General features: G+C 37.0%; 1 protein-coding gene and 1 long non-coding RNA gene across 4 annotated transcripts in view; one reads left to right on the top strand and one right to left on the bottom strand.

The window, feature by feature from the left end:
* Positions 1 to 7,766, bottom strand: part of MAGI2 (membrane associated guanylate kinase, WW and PDZ domain containing 2) — an 817,299-nt gene extending 809,533 nt beyond the window's left edge. The window contains exon 1 of the mRNA XM_080581211.1: positions 7,752 to 7,766. The gene's annotated coding sequence lies outside the window, so the exon portion shown is untranslated. The remainder of the gene's footprint in view (positions 1 to 7,751) is intronic.
* LOC308190258 lies at positions 5,527 to 18,745 on the top strand. 3 transcript variants are annotated; one of them, XR_013947034.1, is made up of 5 exons: positions 5,527 to 5,638; positions 5,858 to 6,027; positions 13,168 to 13,202; positions 14,640 to 14,697; positions 17,609 to 18,745. It is a non-coding gene; the product is annotated as an uncharacterized lncRNA (long non-coding RNA). The 3 variants fall into 3 exon arrangements; XR_013947036.1 differs by lacking the exon at positions 5,527 to 5,638 and having other exon boundaries at positions 5,656 to 6,027; XR_013947035.1 differs by lacking the exons at positions 5,527 to 5,638; positions 14,640 to 14,697 and having other exon boundaries at positions 5,656 to 6,027.
* Positions 18,746 to 18,969: the final 224 nt, after the last annotated feature.

Genomic DNA, 18,969 nt, shown 5'->3' with positions numbered 1-18,969 from the left:
GATTTTTGCATTGGCCAGGGTTTTCTCTGCCATTATCCCTCTTGTCCTGCTAGTCAAACTCAGCCACTGCTCAGGGACCAGGTCAGAGTGGGATTCTCCACTCTAGAAGCTGCACTGCTTGAAACTGCATTTCATAAGTATCTAAGACCGTTAATTTTGGTAATCATGTCAGTATTCATTGAATGTTTATCTCAGACAACTTTTTTATTACTGTGTCAATGTTCCAGCCTCCACATGGCTTATTTGCTTTCCCAAATAGATTTTCAGCCCCATCTAGCTCTGCGTGCCCGCTATATCTTTTCCAGGACCAATTCCTAACTGCCAGTCACCTATAGGTTTTGCCAACCCAATAAAACAAATTCAGCTATCCTAGCCCGAGACAGACCTTTCAATTATTTCCATCCTTTTCTCTGCTGGGTTCAGGGGACATCTACCAAGGAAAGTATCCCAGTAAGCCAGCAGAATACCCAGGAAGCTGCTTACTCAGCTGTGGGAAACCACAGCCAGAACAAGCCCTGATAGGACTCTCAAAAGGACAATATTTTAGAGGAAATACAGTGTGAAATGTCAGATGAGGAGAGAAATATAAAAACTGATCACTGGGAGAAACGATTAGGTCTCTGTCTCTCTCATGGGCTATCTTTCCAATTAAAGCCTGTTGTTATCCTGTCATTTTGCTTTCTTTTTATAGATAGTCAGTCTAATTTTGGTATTGGGGATTAAGCCAGTGCTGGTTTGGAAAGGCTCATATTTTCAATCTGCTCACCCAACACTAATATTTATTTGCTCTTCTGAGAGACAATATTGAAAACAGATATAACTATTTTCAGACGTGTATGCAGAAGTTGTCCCCAAAACTGCTATATTATCAGACTCCACAACATTCTTTACTGTGCCTGTTTCTATCTGGAACATCACTTTGTGGTTACAGGCTATCATGTACTGGGAATACATTCACCTTGGCCATTATTCCCATGAAGATGAATACAATAGCCCTAATTAAAAATAAACAAATAAATAAATAAAGTCTAAATTTGCTTAGCTTCCCAGAATTCTGTTTGTTTTGTACCTAATCTGGTCCAGCTGCACCATTGACAAAACCTGTATGTGATGCTGAGTGTTTTCTCAAATTATATATATATATATATATATATATAAAAAAAAAAGTCCCAGAAGAAAGCTAGGGGTGGAAACTGCAGGAAAACTGTCCCCAGGAAGACCAGTGGAAGGTTTGCCTTTGTGCTGGGGAACCTGGGAGACCCCAGCAACTTCTCTGTAGCAAAATCACGTTTCATTCTCTTGGAAGCAGAGTTAACGAGAGAATTGGTTTCACTGAAAAACTGCGGTGTCTGGGGAGCTGTTCGTTTGGCATAAAGTTTTTGCTGATTTGCTGCTTCATTTGATTCAAACCAAAATCAGATTTCTGGAAAAATAAGTCTGTGAATTGGAAACTTGTTTCGCATCCAGATTTACTCTGTTGTTGTTGTTGGTGATTGGTTGGTTGTTTTGTTTTGTTTTGTTCTGTTCATACTTTAGTTTTTTTAGGTCCTTAAGTAGTATTAAAGTTAGTCAATAGTCTGGGTAACCAAAGATGAAAGTGTAACTAACTAAACAGTAATACTGAAATGTATAGCTACAGTTTACAAGAAAAGCCTGTACTACGATTTACAAATATGAAGCTCATCAAAAATCTGGATATCAAAAATAATGATAACGTGGCAGATTTCCGAGTCTCTTTCTGGGCCTGTACATTTCAAACTTTCCAAAAACCTTGTAAGGAGTAGGAAATTTCCATTAAAAAAAAAAAAATGTAACAATTTCTGAGGATTTCGGAAAAATGCCAAGTATTGTGAGATTTTGATAAAAGCATGGGTGTTAGCACCACCGAGAGCAAGAATAGCTCTCTGCAAACATTGCTGCTCTGACAAAGCCAATGTGATATGTCTCGAGGAATAGCGTCCTTTCTTTTACTATGCTCACATGCTGTACTGACACTTCCAACGTTCCTTAATGTACACTGCGTACTCTGTTTTTACACAGTACTTGTTTTACACCTCACTGTTTTCAGCTCTGCAAAGTAAAATTATCCACATGCAAAGCCAAATTAAATGACATGGCATAAACAACTGCAATATAATGTCACACTTGTAAGTAGAAATTGCATTAATACTTTATAAACTTGCATGCATGATTTAATAATAAGCAAATAATGACAGGGTATTGTGTGTTTCTCAGGTATGAGTGATCAGATGGAGAAAGTAATACTGAACCACTGCTGAAGACATACTACATCCAACCTAGGTTTTGCCATTTGTATTTACAATGCAAATATTAGATGCATCAGGAAATATGGCGCATAATCCAGCAGCACATGTCTGGTCCTGGCTTTGCAAGAACTTTTAATAGTACAAATCTGGAGCCTATTTGTTGATGAGTTACCTCGTTTTGGTGTGGTGTCTACATGTAGTTAGGCCCTTGTCCTAGAGTAATGCACCCTTGCCCAGGACACAGTATAGTTACTATGGTATAGTTCTTCAAGACTTTTCTGTTGTCTTCCCTGGCCTTGTCACTAAAGGGTAAGCTGACAAATATAATTATTCTGGAAGATCAAATGTGGCTTAATTAATCTCGAAGCAATTGAGCATTACAAACGTTGTTCCAGAAGCATAAGGCCTGGATTTGGATATTAGTATAGAGATGTTATGCTGGTTGTCAAGAGCAGCTTATTTCATAGCAGTGGCTATGGCAGTCAGCAACCCTGGTCAGGAAAGACTCATCTATGAGCAACCATTACCTGAACTTTCTGAGTGAGTCAGACAGCAGCCAGTCCTTCAATGACTGCCCCACTCTGATGGTCCCTTATAAAATTGTTTACTTGGGAAACTCTTGCTGCTTCTTATTTCTTTATGAAAGTTTTTTGGGGAAGAGGAATCTAACTCTCATTTAAATCACCTTGTTTGGCTCTTTAGACAATGTTTTATTGTTTTTATGTCTATAGTTGGAACCTCCTATTTCTTCTCAATGCAGCTCAGGAAGCAGTGTATTGTAAAGCTAGTAATGAGTCATTTCCTAGGCAAAATAAGTCAGGCTTAGTTACGTGGATCCTGGAATTCTATAGCTTTATGTTTAACTAGAAAGATGAACGTGAAATATATTGTATGTTGCAGAACTTTCTATAAATCTATTAATGGGATGGTCTACTTACATTTCCCACATTCCAAAAATAAACTCCTTCAGGGCTGAACTTGGCACAAATACCTAAATAAGAATCTTTATGGAAGCAACCTAACCTTTTAACAATACAGACTCACGCCAAAAACTCAGCTGAAATCAATGGGAACAATTCAGCCTGCTGACATCTGTGGAGGTATGTAGAACTATCTCAGGGATACAAGATGAATTCTAATTCTAATCAAGCACATAGGATTGTTTTACTACACTGTTGGTAAAAGAAGTGCAGGTGTTTTAAAATGTAACACTAAGAGGTGAACTTCAGTTTAATAAATGCAAAAAATACATATATTTTATATCTGAAGGTTTGTTTCATTACTTAACCATTTTGGTGTTTGACTTGATGCTAAAGGCTATAATAGTGTGTACAATGAAGGGATTAAAATCCTTGTGTTTCTTTTGAAAATTTATCATACTTTCAAGTGTTTTAGACATCCTTTCCAAAAAGAATTACTTGTGAAATTCATCCCTTGAAAATGACAGCACAGTTGAGCATTTCTTTGCTGAAGTGTTAATATTCTTTAGCAACCAGGCAACTGGCATATCTTGGATCTCTCCAAGTGGGAATTTGTTTACTTTTTAAGCAAGTAATGTAGTCATTAACAACAAACTTGGATATGCAATCAGCAACAACTTGTGTCTTCTGCTATCTTGTTAATGCACATTATTATTCACAGCCTCTTGCAGATCTAAGATACAGCCAGCTTCTGAAAACTAAAGAGGAAAAATGTTGATGCACAGACTAAGAAATTAACATTGAAGTCTGAGAACCTAAGATTCTGCATTGTCTTGTATTCTGTGTCAGGGTCATCCTGTACAGTGGGTGTAGAACACTAATGTTGAGATTCACCAACATTTCACAAGTACTCTGAATTTGTCTGTTCAAAACCTTTATGATAATTCCTAGTGCAAATAAGAATCAGATCCTTGACACTTCTGTTGTAGAACCAAAGAACAGGTTAGACATCCAGTAAGAGACCAGAGTTTCTTTACAACTAAAGATAGAATTTAACTAATTAGCTACTTTGAAATAATAGATATTTAATAATAGATGGTTTAAAATATCTTGATAAAACCTGACCCTGCACAGATGAATAGCATGCATGTGTTTTGCTAGACAAGTCTTCTTTCAGCTAGAGGATGAAAATACATTTTTATTTGCTGCTTTCATAGCTGAGTGATTTGTCTATTAGACTAATAAATAAACAGGAATGAGGAGAAATATAGACAAATATTGGCAGATTTTATGTATTTTCCCTTTTTCTTTTGAAGAGAACAGTCTGCTATTTTTTGTTGATCTAGTATGAGAAGATTGGTATGCTTAAGTTTCCCAGGGAGTAGAACAAAGTTCTTATTTCTCCGTCAGAGTGTAACACGCTAGAAGTCAGGCGCTGAGGTGCTCCACAAACTAGTGACAGTTCAAGAAAGGGCCAGAGCAAACAAGCAGATAGAGAAACACCAGGTACAATATCAAGGAAAGCCTGTAGCATACATCCTTCCTGGCGTAAGAAGCTTTTCTGTTGCTTTCAAATTTACATTGCTTTGCTTGAAATACCTACATTTTGCCTTTCTAATGCCAAGGTGCCTATGGCTTTCACTGGTTTCACTTTGGCTCCTCTTCTCTCCTTGTAAGGTACAGTGACCTGTCAATATCAAAAGTGCTTGTAGGTCACCTGATTTTTATTGTGGCTCATTGCATGTGGCTGCAAATCTTTTGCACAAGACACAGCATGTTAGAAGTCATCTAATTAACTTCAGCAACTTAAAAATTAGCCATTTGTTCTAAACCAGCTGTAAAATGTAGCAGGTTCCTTAAAGGGCCAATTCATTCCTCTTTGAGACAAATAATGGAGGATGGGATGTTACTCTCTCCACCTACAAAGTGAATTTAGAAGGCAAGCTTAGGCTGGTTATCTAACTTCAGATGGCTAAACGTAGCATAACATAACATAACATTCTCTATTTGAGAATTTGAGCCCTTAAAGGCAGTATTTCTCATGGCTCAAGAATCACTTCTCTTCAAACTCAAGAGAAAGAGATACTTCAGGGTTATCCATTCTTCCTAGATGCTTTTATTTTTCTCTGCAGCTAGTTCTAACTTAGAGTTTTCTCTATACACTGACACACCACTCCAAGTCTGCAAATTAGATTTTGGATTCTTTATAGATTTATTCAAAGCAGTGGATTTACATGGCTTGTTACTCTGGCTTTCAGGTGGTTCCAAGGATTTCTCTGAAAAAAAAAAAAAATCTTACCAAATTTTAGCTGATTCTTTTACTATCTAGGTATGAGTAAGTTCTAATGATCCTAAATCCAATATAAGTGGAAGCACCTGTAAACAAAACAAAAAGAAAAACAAAACTAAAAAACAAACAAACAAACAAAAAAATTTTCTTCACTATCCCAGGTATCTGTAGTGTTTGATACTTAGGAAATGTAACTGACAATGGGAAGTAAAATCACTTGTCATTTTATAGTTTCAAAAATCTGTAGGTACTGTTGTGAGCTATTTTCAGTTTAAGAGGCTGAAGTTACGTATTTCTCCATATACAATTGACAAGGACTGCAATAGTGGATTTTCTTCCCCTTTTCTTCCCCAACCATGTGTATTCCTCTTCTTCCATAGCAAACTAGCTGACCATGAAAATTTGCAGCCAAGAAGAAAAGGAAGAAATTACTGCCCTCTGCTATGGGAATGGCAAATATACCTGAAAATTAGTTGATCAGCATGCATGTCTGTCAATCAGTGTGTCCCAAATTCAGAAGCAGAAAATGGATGTACTTCTACCTCCTCGGGTAAGTCACTATGGATGCTGAGTGGGAAATTGGAATACAATGTACTTGTTCAGAGAAAAAGGGGACTAGGAGGTACTTAACTGCAAGAACTAGCCTTCTACTGCTCATATTTCTTTCTTGTTCATGAAAATGATGACTAAGAAACTAAGCAGACAGAACTAATGGAACTATTGGTTCATATGTACTTGAAATTTTGATAGTGAGTTTACATGAACACATGATATCATACATCTGAGAAGAAGGAATCAGAGGTGAAAATAGGTATTACACACTTAAAGGCAATGCATCATATAAAGAAGAAAAGGGAGATGAGATTTTTTATTTTAAAAGTCTCTCTTCTGTTTATCCTAACCCTTCTGAAGTGAATCAGAACATAGCTAAATTGCTGTAGCAGCACAATATAAATAAATGGAGATGTTGCTCTACAGACATGATAAAAAGTTCAGCTACAGAGACAGACAATACTGGCTTGCCTCTGCCATGTTTGAGTTTTAGAGCAAGAAGGGTTAGGAGATTTGAAACCTCATGTTTGACTGCTTGGCCTTTTTGTATCAAAATATTCTCATCACTGAGAGCTGGGACACCTTATTTGCCACAGCTTAAAACATGGGACAGCTTTTGTATTTTCTGCTGAAGATAGGAGCATAGATAGATATTCAACATTAAGGTAAAATGGTATTCACAGTCATATATGCAGTTCTCATTCTGGACAAGAGTTGGATTAGCTAAAATATTTCACCTTCTACACTGTAGATATAGGCATTGATGGGAAACTCTCAGGAGTTTGATAGGTACTCATAGGAGTACCTATGGTCCTCAGGGTATCACAGGGTCTCTATCATGGATGAAATGCTTAAGACACTGTGCTCTGTTATGCTTTCATATCTTCCACTTAGAACAAAGCTTAGAAGAAATTTCTCAAGGTCAGTCACTTTTTCTTTAAGACAGTATCTGCTCAAGTGGCTGCAGACTAAGAGGGTGAAGGTACCTTCAGAGGCTTCTTTCTGAAGAGTTTGTCTCATAACTAGAATACAGACTTGAGAAAGAAACTGAAGAGACTTTTTGAACAAAAATCTAGCATCTGTGATCTTAACATTTATAAAGACTATACGGATACTCAATAAACACTATTTTTTCACTGTCCTAAATTTGAATGTTCTCTTCTACCAATGGAAAATACTGTTGTATACCTTCTCTTCAAGTGCCTTAGTTTAGAGGAAGACTAAAATTTCAGTATTTTTTTACAGAAGTCATATTACAAAACACATTCTTCTGTCAGTTCTGTATGTTAGTGCTTATAAGGATGAAAGTATCCATGGCAAAAAAAATAAAAATAAAAGTGCAAGAGAAATTGGGCTTCATTGAAAACATAATTTCCATAGCAATCATGCTCTGACAAGAACTATAAAGATAAATATCAGATACTCCCTTTTTTTACTCTATTATTTATTTATTTTTTTTTTATTTTGTTAAATGAACCCCAGAGGAAGCTGTTGTGGTTTAACCCGGCTGGCAGCTAAACACCACACAGCCGTTCGCTCACCCTCCCTCCTCCCTCTCTGGGATGGGGGAGAGAAAGGGGAAAGTGAAGCCTGTGAGTTGAGATAAAGACAGTTTATTAAGACAGGAATATAATAATAACAATAATAATAATAGTGATAATGATAATAGTATTAATAATAATAATGTGTAAGAAACAAGTGATGCACAATGCAATTGCTCACCACCCGCTGACCGATGCCCAGCCTATCCCCGAGCAGCCGGCCCCCCACCCCGGCCAGCCACCCCTATATATTGTTTAGCATGACGTCAGATGGTATGGAATATCCATTTGGCCAGTTTGGGTCAGCTGTCCTGGGTCTGTCCCCTCCCAGCTCCTGCTGCACCCCTAGCCTGCTCGCTGGCAGGACAGAGCGAGAAGCCGAAAAGTCCTTGGCCTGGTGTAAACACTGCTCTGCAACAATTAAAACATCAGCATGTTATCAGCGCTCTTCTCATCCTAATCCAAAACATAGCACCCTACCAGCTACTATGAGGAAAAATTAACTCTGTCCTAACTGGAACTAGGACAGAAGCGAAGGAAAGGAATAGAGACTTGAAGACTTAAATATAAATTAATATTTTTAATCTATGTATATATATCCTGAACAATGAATATTTTCATGGAATGACCAGTAGACCTGCAAAACAGTCTTCCAAATGTTTATCTGTCAAACTGACTCTGTCACTGCAAGTCTGGAACACTTACATGATTTGTTTTCTTTTTGTCTTTGTCCATTATGAATCACAGATATTAAAGATGAACAAAAAGAATTGAAATAATCTGCTTCATCTCAAGTAACATCAAGATCATTTTCTGCTGTATTTTCTTTCATATTTTTTTTCCAGTGTGCTTATGCTTATACCTGGTGATGGTGATTCTATTATTTCCCTGGTGATGGGGATTCTATTATTTCCCTTTAAAGACTGTTCCACAGACCAATAGGCCTTATAATTATTAAGACTTTTTTTCCTCATATTCAGCCTAAATTATTTTGTTTGTGTCATCTTGTTATTACCTTGTGACATGTCTCCCTCCTTGATATTTATGCACTTCAACTGTTTTTAGATAGTTATCACGTCTCCTCTTCTTGGTTTTCTCTTAGCATACATGAATGGGATATAAAGTGTCTCAGCTCAGCTTGAACTAGAAGAACTCTGGTACTTGTAGTGGGAGGTAATTTAACACTTTAAAGTAATTAATGTGATATTATTAGTGCTTTTAGCCAATGCAGCTACATTATTACAGCATTTACTTAAGCAATATTTCATCTTTTTCCTGCACAGTGTTTTCTCCTGAAAAGAATACCTTCATTCAAAAGATTTCCTTTGAAGATTTATACACTTATATACATTTTAGACAATACTTAAAATGTTTTTTTCTAATTGATCTTAATGATAAATCTTCCAGCATTTATGCAATGTTCATTTTGAACATCTTTGTGCAATTAATTTATCTTAATATATTAAGCCTCAGAACATTTTTTCTCTGTGAGAATTTAAAAATCATCATGTTAGAAAATTCCACTGCTAAGAGAAATGTTGAGGTGACATTCAAGACAGAATCTGCCCCTCATCCAGCCTTCCACCGGGTGGGACCTGCAGGCTCAGTGAGAAGGGCCCCTCCAGCAATGCAGAATGCATGTGCAAATTACCACTTTGCCCTTGCAAGCATTGTAGATGTAAGTTTCAGTCACGTGGAAGGGAAATTTTGAGAACACACTTGGGTTTGGCTGGCAAAGACTACTGTCCAGATAAAGTCTACTGCGCTTAGATGCTTCTGTAAATTACACTGAGTAGGTAGTTTGCAACTCAAGATGTTCAAATACCACTGTAAATCCACCCTTTTGTTCAGCAGTTCCCTTCGGGTACTGCAGAAAAATAGCTTACTGTCAGTGGCCACTATTGGAAGATGGCCTATGGAAATGATAAATGCTAGCTGGTGTCAGGACTACTCACAGCATCAAAATGTTATTGCTTCAAAACTGGGTAAGCAGTTCCCACTGTGAGAAACCTCCATAGGCTTGTTACAATTTCTAAATCGTATTCCTACTGCAGTCTGCTCTGTACAGTGGAGAACTAATTAACTTGCTATTATTAACAATTACTATTATTATGGAGAGTAATGTTAAGCAAGAATCTGTTTGCTTTGTTGTCAGAAGGGTTGTACCCCTGGCATTTTTAATTCAGAGCCTTTTCATCTTGTTATTTGCCTTTCATTTCCTGCTCACAGTACAACATGCCAAGTTCAGTGTTTCTAAAGCCCTCGGAGCCCTCTGACAATATTGAAAGTCCTCTGGCCTGTTGTTTTGCCCTGCAGTCCTGACGCCATAGGTGTACATTACTCCATGAGTTATTGCCAGGAATATGTTACTGCTCAATTTTAGTATAAAACACAATATTAAATCATCTTCTAAATAATTCTAAAGAATAGCTGTTATTCACAGGCTCAGGTTAAGTACTTTGTGAGTTATATTCATGCCAGATGGGATACAAAAAACTGTTGGGTGATAGTACTTTATTAGTAGAAGAGAAAATATACAACGTATGTAAATAGGATTGGTATCTGAAGGCACTGTAAAGCTTCACAGAATGTATGTAGGTGGGGTGGTTGATCAAGGATACAATAATGTTAAGTGAAAGATAGTCAGAAGAAACTTCCTTAATGATAACAGCAGAAAGAACAGATAAATTTAGCTATGTACACTCTGACACTACAAGAACAGGAAAGAGGAGAGAAAAACTGTCCAGAAAATGAAATATGCGTGGATTACATGTGTTCTAGTTTCACCTGGGGTTAGTACTGTTACTTGTGATGGACTACCTGGGGCTGAATGTGTAGGTTAGACATCAGTTCCAGGAGTTTGTTCTCCATTTCATCTGATTATATTAGCATCCATATCTGGTATGAATTCATGCCCCACATTCTCCACCTCAGCTCAGCTGGAGCACAAGGAAGTGGATGTTTCTGGGGCATATGGAGCAAGTTATTGTTTTCCTTCAGGCTTCAACACTGCACTAGTAATGGCCTATGTGTGGGCATTTCCTCCCATACTCTCTCATTCCTGTTTTCCAAAGTCTGTTTGTACTAGCACGATCTTGTATGTATAGGTCTGTGGGTTACCACTAACATACGGTCAGTCCTTGCCAATTCCAGTGCGTCTGGAATAGACAGGAGAAAGATTTTTTGATGGCATTGCAGGGTGCCTGGCTTCTTAATTTCAGGTTATTTCTTCCCTCAGAAACAGTTCAAGTTTGGAAATGTTAATATGGTCATTTTGGTTACTTCATAGATTTAATTGGTAAGAGCTCTGTCTATTAAACTTTAACTCTTGTTCCTTTAAGGAGCCATTAGGAAACAGATCTTAAAATTTTGTGGCAATGCTAATATGAAGATTGAAGCAAAAGGCTTGTGAATGAAAACAAAAGAAAGAATCCCATCTGATTTCCTGGGAATAGTCACTGCTTTGATTATATAATATTGCCTGTCCTTTAACCCACAAGCTGGATACAACAGAAATATGGCATGCAGAAAAATGTGCCGAATGAGCAAATACAAGTAGTGTTACAATACTACCAAATCCCTCTTGAGGAGGAGGGCGCTATTTCATTGCCCCCATGCAAACTGAATTCAGCTGAGGGTGTGAGACTACACGTCCAAAGCAGTTGCAGCCAACTACACGCCTTACTCGGGAGCCTGCATGAGAAGTACAGTTGCTGAAGACTCAAAAGGGCAATTCAGACAAATAATCTGGGAGGATGAGGTTGCAAAATGATCATTTCTAACACGGACAAATGTCAGTGCCTCTTTACAGCCTGAGAAGATCTGTAGGCTTTTTCTGGGGGGATGGGAGGTGGTGGGGGTGGTGGGGGATGGGGATGGTGGTGAGGAGTGCTGGATGATATCTCGAAGAATAGATGATGTACTCAGGGAGTCTGTAGAGTCCAGTGAATAGGGGCAAGATGTCATGAGTTCAAGGACAGAATGCATATTCTTGGGATATTTAGCAAGTGATTTACCTGTAGCCAAGATTCGAACCAAATAAGCAAAAAAGAAATCTGATAGCATGAAAACATGAACACTTCTCTGGTGATTAACTAGCATTTATCCTGTTCTCTTTTTGAGTCACTATATTCATCTTCTCACTGGTGCTGAACAGGAAAAAATTTTGTTTTCCTTTTAACTACTCTACCTGTAAGTACTGAGAACCAGGGAGTGACTATTATTTGCATGAAAAAAGGCCAGATCAGGGAGAACTGTGCATGATGGAAGGTCACAAAAGGTGAAACTCGGCTTGGGGCTGTCTTCAGAAATACAACACAACATTCACGAGATGCTAGTCTTGTGAAGTGTCTTCTCCAGCAGAAAAGGGCTCCCAGCTTTTCTTTAGACAAACTTTTTCCTGCATGGCACTACAACTGTGTGTGTGCCAAAGACTCACTCTCGTTGCTGGCAGAAAGGAAAACACAAATGGAGTCAGTGTACTTACTGAGTTCACCCAAATTAATTCTGATATATTTTGGTATGAGATCAAACCCAGGTGTCAAACGTCTGACAGAATTAAAATGTTTCCAGTTAGCTCAGCTGCATTTTGGAACACTAACTCTGAGATGTAATGATGACATAATGATACCATTCTTAACAGTTTCATTTTGGATTGTTTTAAAGAGGGAAAGAGTTGGGTGGACTTACAAGCATCGGGTGAGTACCAGATGTGGCTAGAATAAAGATAACTGCCTGCTAAAGTAATAATGCTTGAAGTTCCATTTAAAAGTATTTCAATACATATCTGCCCAAAGGGGTGAAAAGATTCCTTTTGCAGTTATAAATTTCTCATTCTTACTTCCCTGGAGTATCATAGGAATGATGGAGAACATAATATAGCAATTAGATTCTGCAGCTAAATTCCTCAGCAGAGACGTGTTTGCAACAGGCCAAAAAAAAAAAAAAATTCTACAGCTGAAAAAAAAAATGTGCTGACAAAACCTTGTCTAGAATGTGGATGTTCCCTGTGATATTTTATACAAAAAAATAGTGGAAGACATCCATATAAAGCCCATCAGAATCACCTGCCAATTTCTGCTACCTGGAACATCCCTCAGTATTTCATCTCAGCTCAGTGCATCTTGACCTGTCTTTGTCTAAAGAGGCACCACTTCAGGGTAATATATTTTAAAAGCTTTTTAAAAATTATTGCCAGTTGTTTGTCATGTTATGCAGGTGGCAAGAAGAATTACATTTAATTATGTAAATCAAGAGTTGCAATTTGGTTAAGGGAAGTGTCTGACACAGCTACTGCTTCGAGAGTCTTAATTGTTGCGTCAATTTGACTTGTTTGTTGAGGCAGCCGAATTTATCCCACTAAGACATACCATATCTGTTTTCAATTGCCAATTTCTTAGTTGTATCTTGAGAGGAAAAAAAAAAAAAAAACAACTTTTTAAAACACGAACTGCATTCTGTATGTGAGTTGATTAATTCAGATGGAAGGTGTTATGGAAACTTAAGAAAATATGAGCTCTGACTGACAAAACTTAATAAGATTACTGCTTCAGCATCCTAGTATTCTTCATTTCTTTCTGATTTCTATTTCCTTTTAGAAGATGACCGGAAGAAAAAATGAAAAATATCAAAGGCAAGTAAACCTTGATTTGTCACAATGGATTATTTTGCTTTTATTTAAGACTTTTTAAATTATATATTTAATAATACACAATTATGGCTTTTCTTTCACCTGACCATGTCTTTTCAAGGTTATAGTGTAACATTTTGTGAATATAATGAAATGATATTCAAGACTCTGTGAAATAAAGTCTTCTCCTTCATTTTGAAATAGCTCGTTTGTGAATATTGTTAAAAGGAATTAGTTAAGATACAGTAAAAATGTTTCTGGGTGTCTGGTTATTTAGTTAAATTTGAAAGCTTAACAGTGGGAGTTTGATGACTCCTCCTTGTTGTCATTAAACCCTGTATTTTCTATGTAGGTATTGCTTCCCCGAGTGATTTTGCTCTTAGAAATGAGGTCCTGTTATGTCCACTATACTTAAACTGATGACAGGTTCCTGTAAAGTTCAGTGCCCATAAAATGTGTGCTCTGCTGCTACGGGAATACAGCATCATTCTGACATAATGGCAAGTGTACTAGGAACTTTACCTAATATTGATCCCAATAATGAGCCTTGATCCCAATAAACTCTCCAGCAAAATTTCCTCAGACTATCACTCACTATACGTCATCTTTTCATTCATGGCAAAATAATCTTTTAAGACATCCTTCACTTTGGAGAGCTCAAAAATCCTTATTTCCATTAAAAAAAAATATATAGAGAAAGAAAGTATATGATAGGTTAATAATTTTAAATTTGTCATGTATTAAAATGCTGCAAAAACATTTCTATTTAGAATGATCTGACGTACTTTTTTTTTTTCTGTCTAAATGAAGTTATATAGTAATGCCAGTTTTCAAAAGGGAGGCGAGTTCCTTGCTTTTTGAACAAATTGACTTATATATTTCTTACAAACAGCTCTTTTTAATAAACAGTCAGTGAACCCTAATATTCTTAGAACTACTTGTTAATTTGATGGCATGCAAAAAGAGTGGGGGAAAAAAAAAGGAAAGGAACACATCTGAAAGTTGTATATTTCAGTTCAATAGCTATTTTTATTAGCATTTTATTTTAGTATGTATTTCACAAGTCAGGCATTTATTTTCTCACAGAATGTTCATATAAGGACAGAAATGGATGAAAGATTAGAATTGATCTTCAAAGAAAGTGACACAATATTAACATATGAATAGAAATCTAATACATATTTTAGGTCACTGAAGAAAATAAGTAAATGTGAAGTGCTTGAATGATAATGTGCTCCAAAATACTGAGCCCCATGGGGCTCAGCAAGAAGCCTGGACAGCAAATGTATAGGATTTAAAGATGGCTGGGGTGTGTGTGGGGGAGTGATATTTTAATTCCTAGAAGCATGAAATATATATATTCAGATTTCCATCTACTCCTAGGGAGTCACTCTTAGGATAAGTCCAAACTAAAGGCCCGATTTTCTGGTTCTACTTTAGACATAGAACATCATGAGAGCAAGATTGCATCAGTTTAGGATGGCAGAGGTCTTACAAGGTAAATCTGCAGGATTTGGACATCATCAAATCCAAACCTAAGCTTGGGTCAAAACTTTGAACCCTCATCTGAAACTTAAATCAGATATGACCACAATCACTCCCCATCTATCTATAATAAATATAATGAACACAGACAGGAAACCTTTCTCCCACACAAGCTGTCCATACAGTTCAGCAGTGACCTATTACCGCCACAGCTCAACAGAAACATCTAATAGGATTAAAGTCAACATCATTGGCAGGGAGAAAAGGTCATCTAGAACCTGAAAATGTCCAATAAGCACTATGACCTCTCTATTTATGGATTTTGTGCTGCTGCCTGTTGCTACAACTTCTGAACAAATTCCTGGGAAAGTAGATTGGCACCAAAACAAAACCTACAGGAGAGGTGTTAAGTTTCTGGGTTTTTGCCTTTTCCTCATTACTTAGAAATTTTCATGTGGTTGGATCTGGGGAACTTTGGGAAGGGAAGGGTATAGCTTCCTTCTGAGTATTTTTTCTGGAAAAAATTACCGTGGAAATTTTATGAAGCATTTTCTTTTGATTGTTGGTTTCTGGTTTTATGCAAGACCATTTGAAGACTTCTTTGCTAGCTAAAGAATGATCCAGCATGCTTCATAAGCCCATTTTTTTCTCAGAGAAATAGGGAAATAATAATCTGTCTGCTACCCAGCTCTTCATTACATAAAGAATAAATTAGCAACGGGGCAATGACTGGAAAATATTAGATTTTGGGTTATTTTGTATTTAGATTTTTTCAAAGCATACTTGTTTGACTAAAAGCAAAACTAGGTTCTAAAGTATAACTTAGTTCTGTGGAAAAAGAGTTTCCTGGCAATTCTTCCAGCGAGACCAAAAGTAAGAATTTTTATTTATTTATTTATTTATTTGTGAGATATTTCATTTGCAAATCAGATATGATGTTACAGGAGTTAGCGAAGATACTCTGCTTTAAAACAGTGCACACTGGGAAAAACCTGGCCCTAGAGGAGAAGTTTTATATTAACATTTTCAGATTACAAATTTACTTCCCGATCTTACTATTGGCATAGGAGGTAGAATCAATGTTTAAGAGCCACAGTCTGCTCCTGCACTGCTTTTTCCAGACTGAGCTGAGCTGAACTGAGTGAGGAAGGGGGGTCCTTGGGTGACAAGGAAACACTCAAGTGAGGATGAGCTGTTGCCATTTGGGAGAAGGAGACATCTCCCTAAGCACTCTAGTAAACCCTAGTATCAAGTTATTAATCCCTGCACAAAGATGAAGTGGGAATACATTCTCAAATTTCCTTTTTTCACTTTTAAATGAGTCATATTTTTCAGAAAAAGTCAGTCTGAAATGTTCATCCCTGAACCTGTAGAAGAAAGAAGTTGATGGAAGGATTTTAAATAGCACCTGAGGATTTATCCTGGCCCAGGCAGAAATGTTGGTCTTATGAAGACTAACCCTGTACAGGCTGATGATACTAAAAATAAAAATAAAAAAGTAAGAAAAGGGGTTCAGAGTTGCCAGTCGGCTTAGCTTCATGGATTTCAATGGCTTTATCTGCAATAAACCTGGAGTAGCAGTGTGGAATGCAGCTCTCCAGAGAGGACTTAAGCACCTGCTTATAAAGGTGTGGCAGTTTAAGCAATGACATATATATATATATATAAGAAACATTCTGAAAATATAATTGGAAGAAGCAAGGAGCACTAGATCCCAGTGCTGGACTGCCTCCTGAATGACCAGCTCCTTGTGCAGAAACGCTTGGAGGAGACTCGGGACAAAACTGAGACTTGAGGCAAAACACAAATGCCTAGTTTGAAACATGTAGATAGCCCTATTAAAGGAATGAGCGAAGCCCTTGTAGGTTTGATTCTCTGGCACTGCTCATGCACTGAAGGTGCTGGTGTGTTTAAATGACTTCCCTGTGCTGACAACTGAACCTGGCAGGTGAGGACCGAGTGAAATTTACTACCTTCTGACAGTTTTGTGATCCATAACAACTAAATCAGATAGGCTTAGTGAAGTTTACAGTGGACAGACATCCTTCTTAGAAAGCCACCAAGACATTTAGCCATCTTATGGAAAGCCTCATCATACTGTCCAAAAACAAGGTGGGCAGGTCTGCTGCGTGGTTCCCTTAGGGCATGGCAGAAAGGCTTTTACGGGGCTGTGCATGAAGAGATGATTGTGGCTATCTTCATTTTTCTGGGTGTAGAAGAGGTTTGCTGATTTAGCATTTTTCCTGAATGTTAATTTGATTAAAAGAATACAAAAATAACAATTAAAAGCCAGTATATATTCCCTAAATTTGTGCTGTCTGCAATAACAAGAAACATGCTTTTAATTTTCCTTACAGATTTCTTAAACTTTTTATATAGCAATTGGGGCATACTCATAAAAATCTATCAGGCTTATTCCCTTATGCATGTTATTGCTAGTTCATTTTCCATCTTCCAAATGTTCAGAAATGTCGGTTTTCAATAAAATCTTCTTAGCTGGAAATTGGAATTCAGTTATGGCAATACACTCCTAAGTCAAAAAGTGAGCCAAACAATTTTCACTGCATTCTCTCTGCTCAGTCACAGTTTTACAATTCTGGAATTTAGCAAAAAAATAAATAAATAAATAAATAAAAAGAGCTGTGAATAAGAGACTTTTGCCTTCTTTTCATCTTCTAAATTATCTGAAATATTTACCTACAAAATTGCTGTTGTCCTCTTCCCATAGTACAACATGGTTTGAGATTCAGCCACCTGAATATGAATCTAGTGACTGAATCTGTTATGTCCATATTTGTGGGTTGACATTTTTCTCTGTGAATACTGGGTAGGATTTTCTTATTATAGTGGTCTGAACTGTGGAGTAACGGTGATATATAAACAGAACTATATAAACTCTGATTATTTTTCACAATTTTGGGCAGCATGAAAATTGAAATGTAAATGAGTGGTTCTCCCAGCTGAAAGAAGAGAACATTTACTACTGTACTGCTGACAACAGACCTGTGGGAACATCCCTGCAGGAATTAAAAAGACAGTTCACAGCAGAACAAATGAGAGAGACAAGAAAAACAAGGTTCAGAGATAAGAATAAGAATCCTGTTAAGTGATTTAAATTTAAAAATCTGAAGCTGAGTGAGCAATAAAAATGAATTTCTTCATTTCCCCCCTTTGCACCCCCACCCCTCCCCCACCCCCCTGGTTATTGTCAAATAATGTAAAAATAAATGATGAGATGGATTCTTAATGTCTTGGAGAGATGTACACAGGAGAAACAGCAGCAATACAAATAATTATTTGAAAATTCTTGTAAGTTTTTACACTTTTACATACAGGATGGAAACCCTCTGACCAAAGACTATGTTTAATTGAATTTATTTTGTAGCTGTTATTACAAATTGTATGGAGAAATAACTGGTTAATGCACACACACATACACACAAATAAAATAGCTTTCTAATGCAAGGTTGAATCCTGCCACGTGTGTGTGAAAAATAAGAACTTGCATTGCGTCTTATTTGTCTTATATAGCTCAGAAAACTTGCTAGATCAGCTATGTGCACACAACTTTTTGAAAGTGTGTTTCTATAAAGATAAAAGAACATTTAAATTGTTTATTTTCTGATGGCAACAGTTATACAGCAACACGGTGAATATCTCACTCCTGACGTTCACTGAGGAATCACTGAAGTTCATCCAGTTCTTGAAATGTGATTTCCCACCCTAACATCCTGACTTGCACTGTTTATCCTTCTAGCCTGAGTATTTGCTTTTGCATCTGTACAAAACACAAAGCATTGGATCTGTGCATTAAAGTCACTTGGGTTAGGATTTCCACAAGGGGGTTGCTCCTCAAGCAGTAGTTACATGTAGAATCATTTTGTTGTTCTCTTAGTCTGCTGCTTGACTTCAGTTTGTCAGTGAAAGTTTAATTTACTAATCAATCAAAGAAGGTATGTTAATGACTTTATTTACTTCTCAGAGTGAAATTGTGTTGATTGCTTTGATCTCATAACAATCAATAAACAAGCAGGTGCTTTAGTTCTGTTTTAACTTAATAAAATGAAATGTAGACTTCTAAGTCTTTTACTTGACAGTTTATAATACCAGAGATTTATTTATTTATTTATAAGCTTTTACCTTCAATAGTTTGGTGACTAAAAATTCCATCCAGGGAACTGGAAATCATGTTGATGTGGTTCCTGCTTTGCCTTCTGATCTGCTGGGTGACTACATGAGTCACTTGAGCCCTAAGCTGCACCTCTTGTTGCTGATTTGAATGTTG

Source organism: Anser brachyrhynchus (genome assembly GCF_964034855.1).
Source record: "Anser brachyrhynchus genome assembly, chromosome: 1".
Lineage (NCBI taxonomy): Eukaryota > Metazoa > Chordata > Aves > Anseriformes > Anatidae > Anser > Anser brachyrhynchus.
This window is presented reverse-complemented; position numbering and strand designations above follow the sequence as displayed.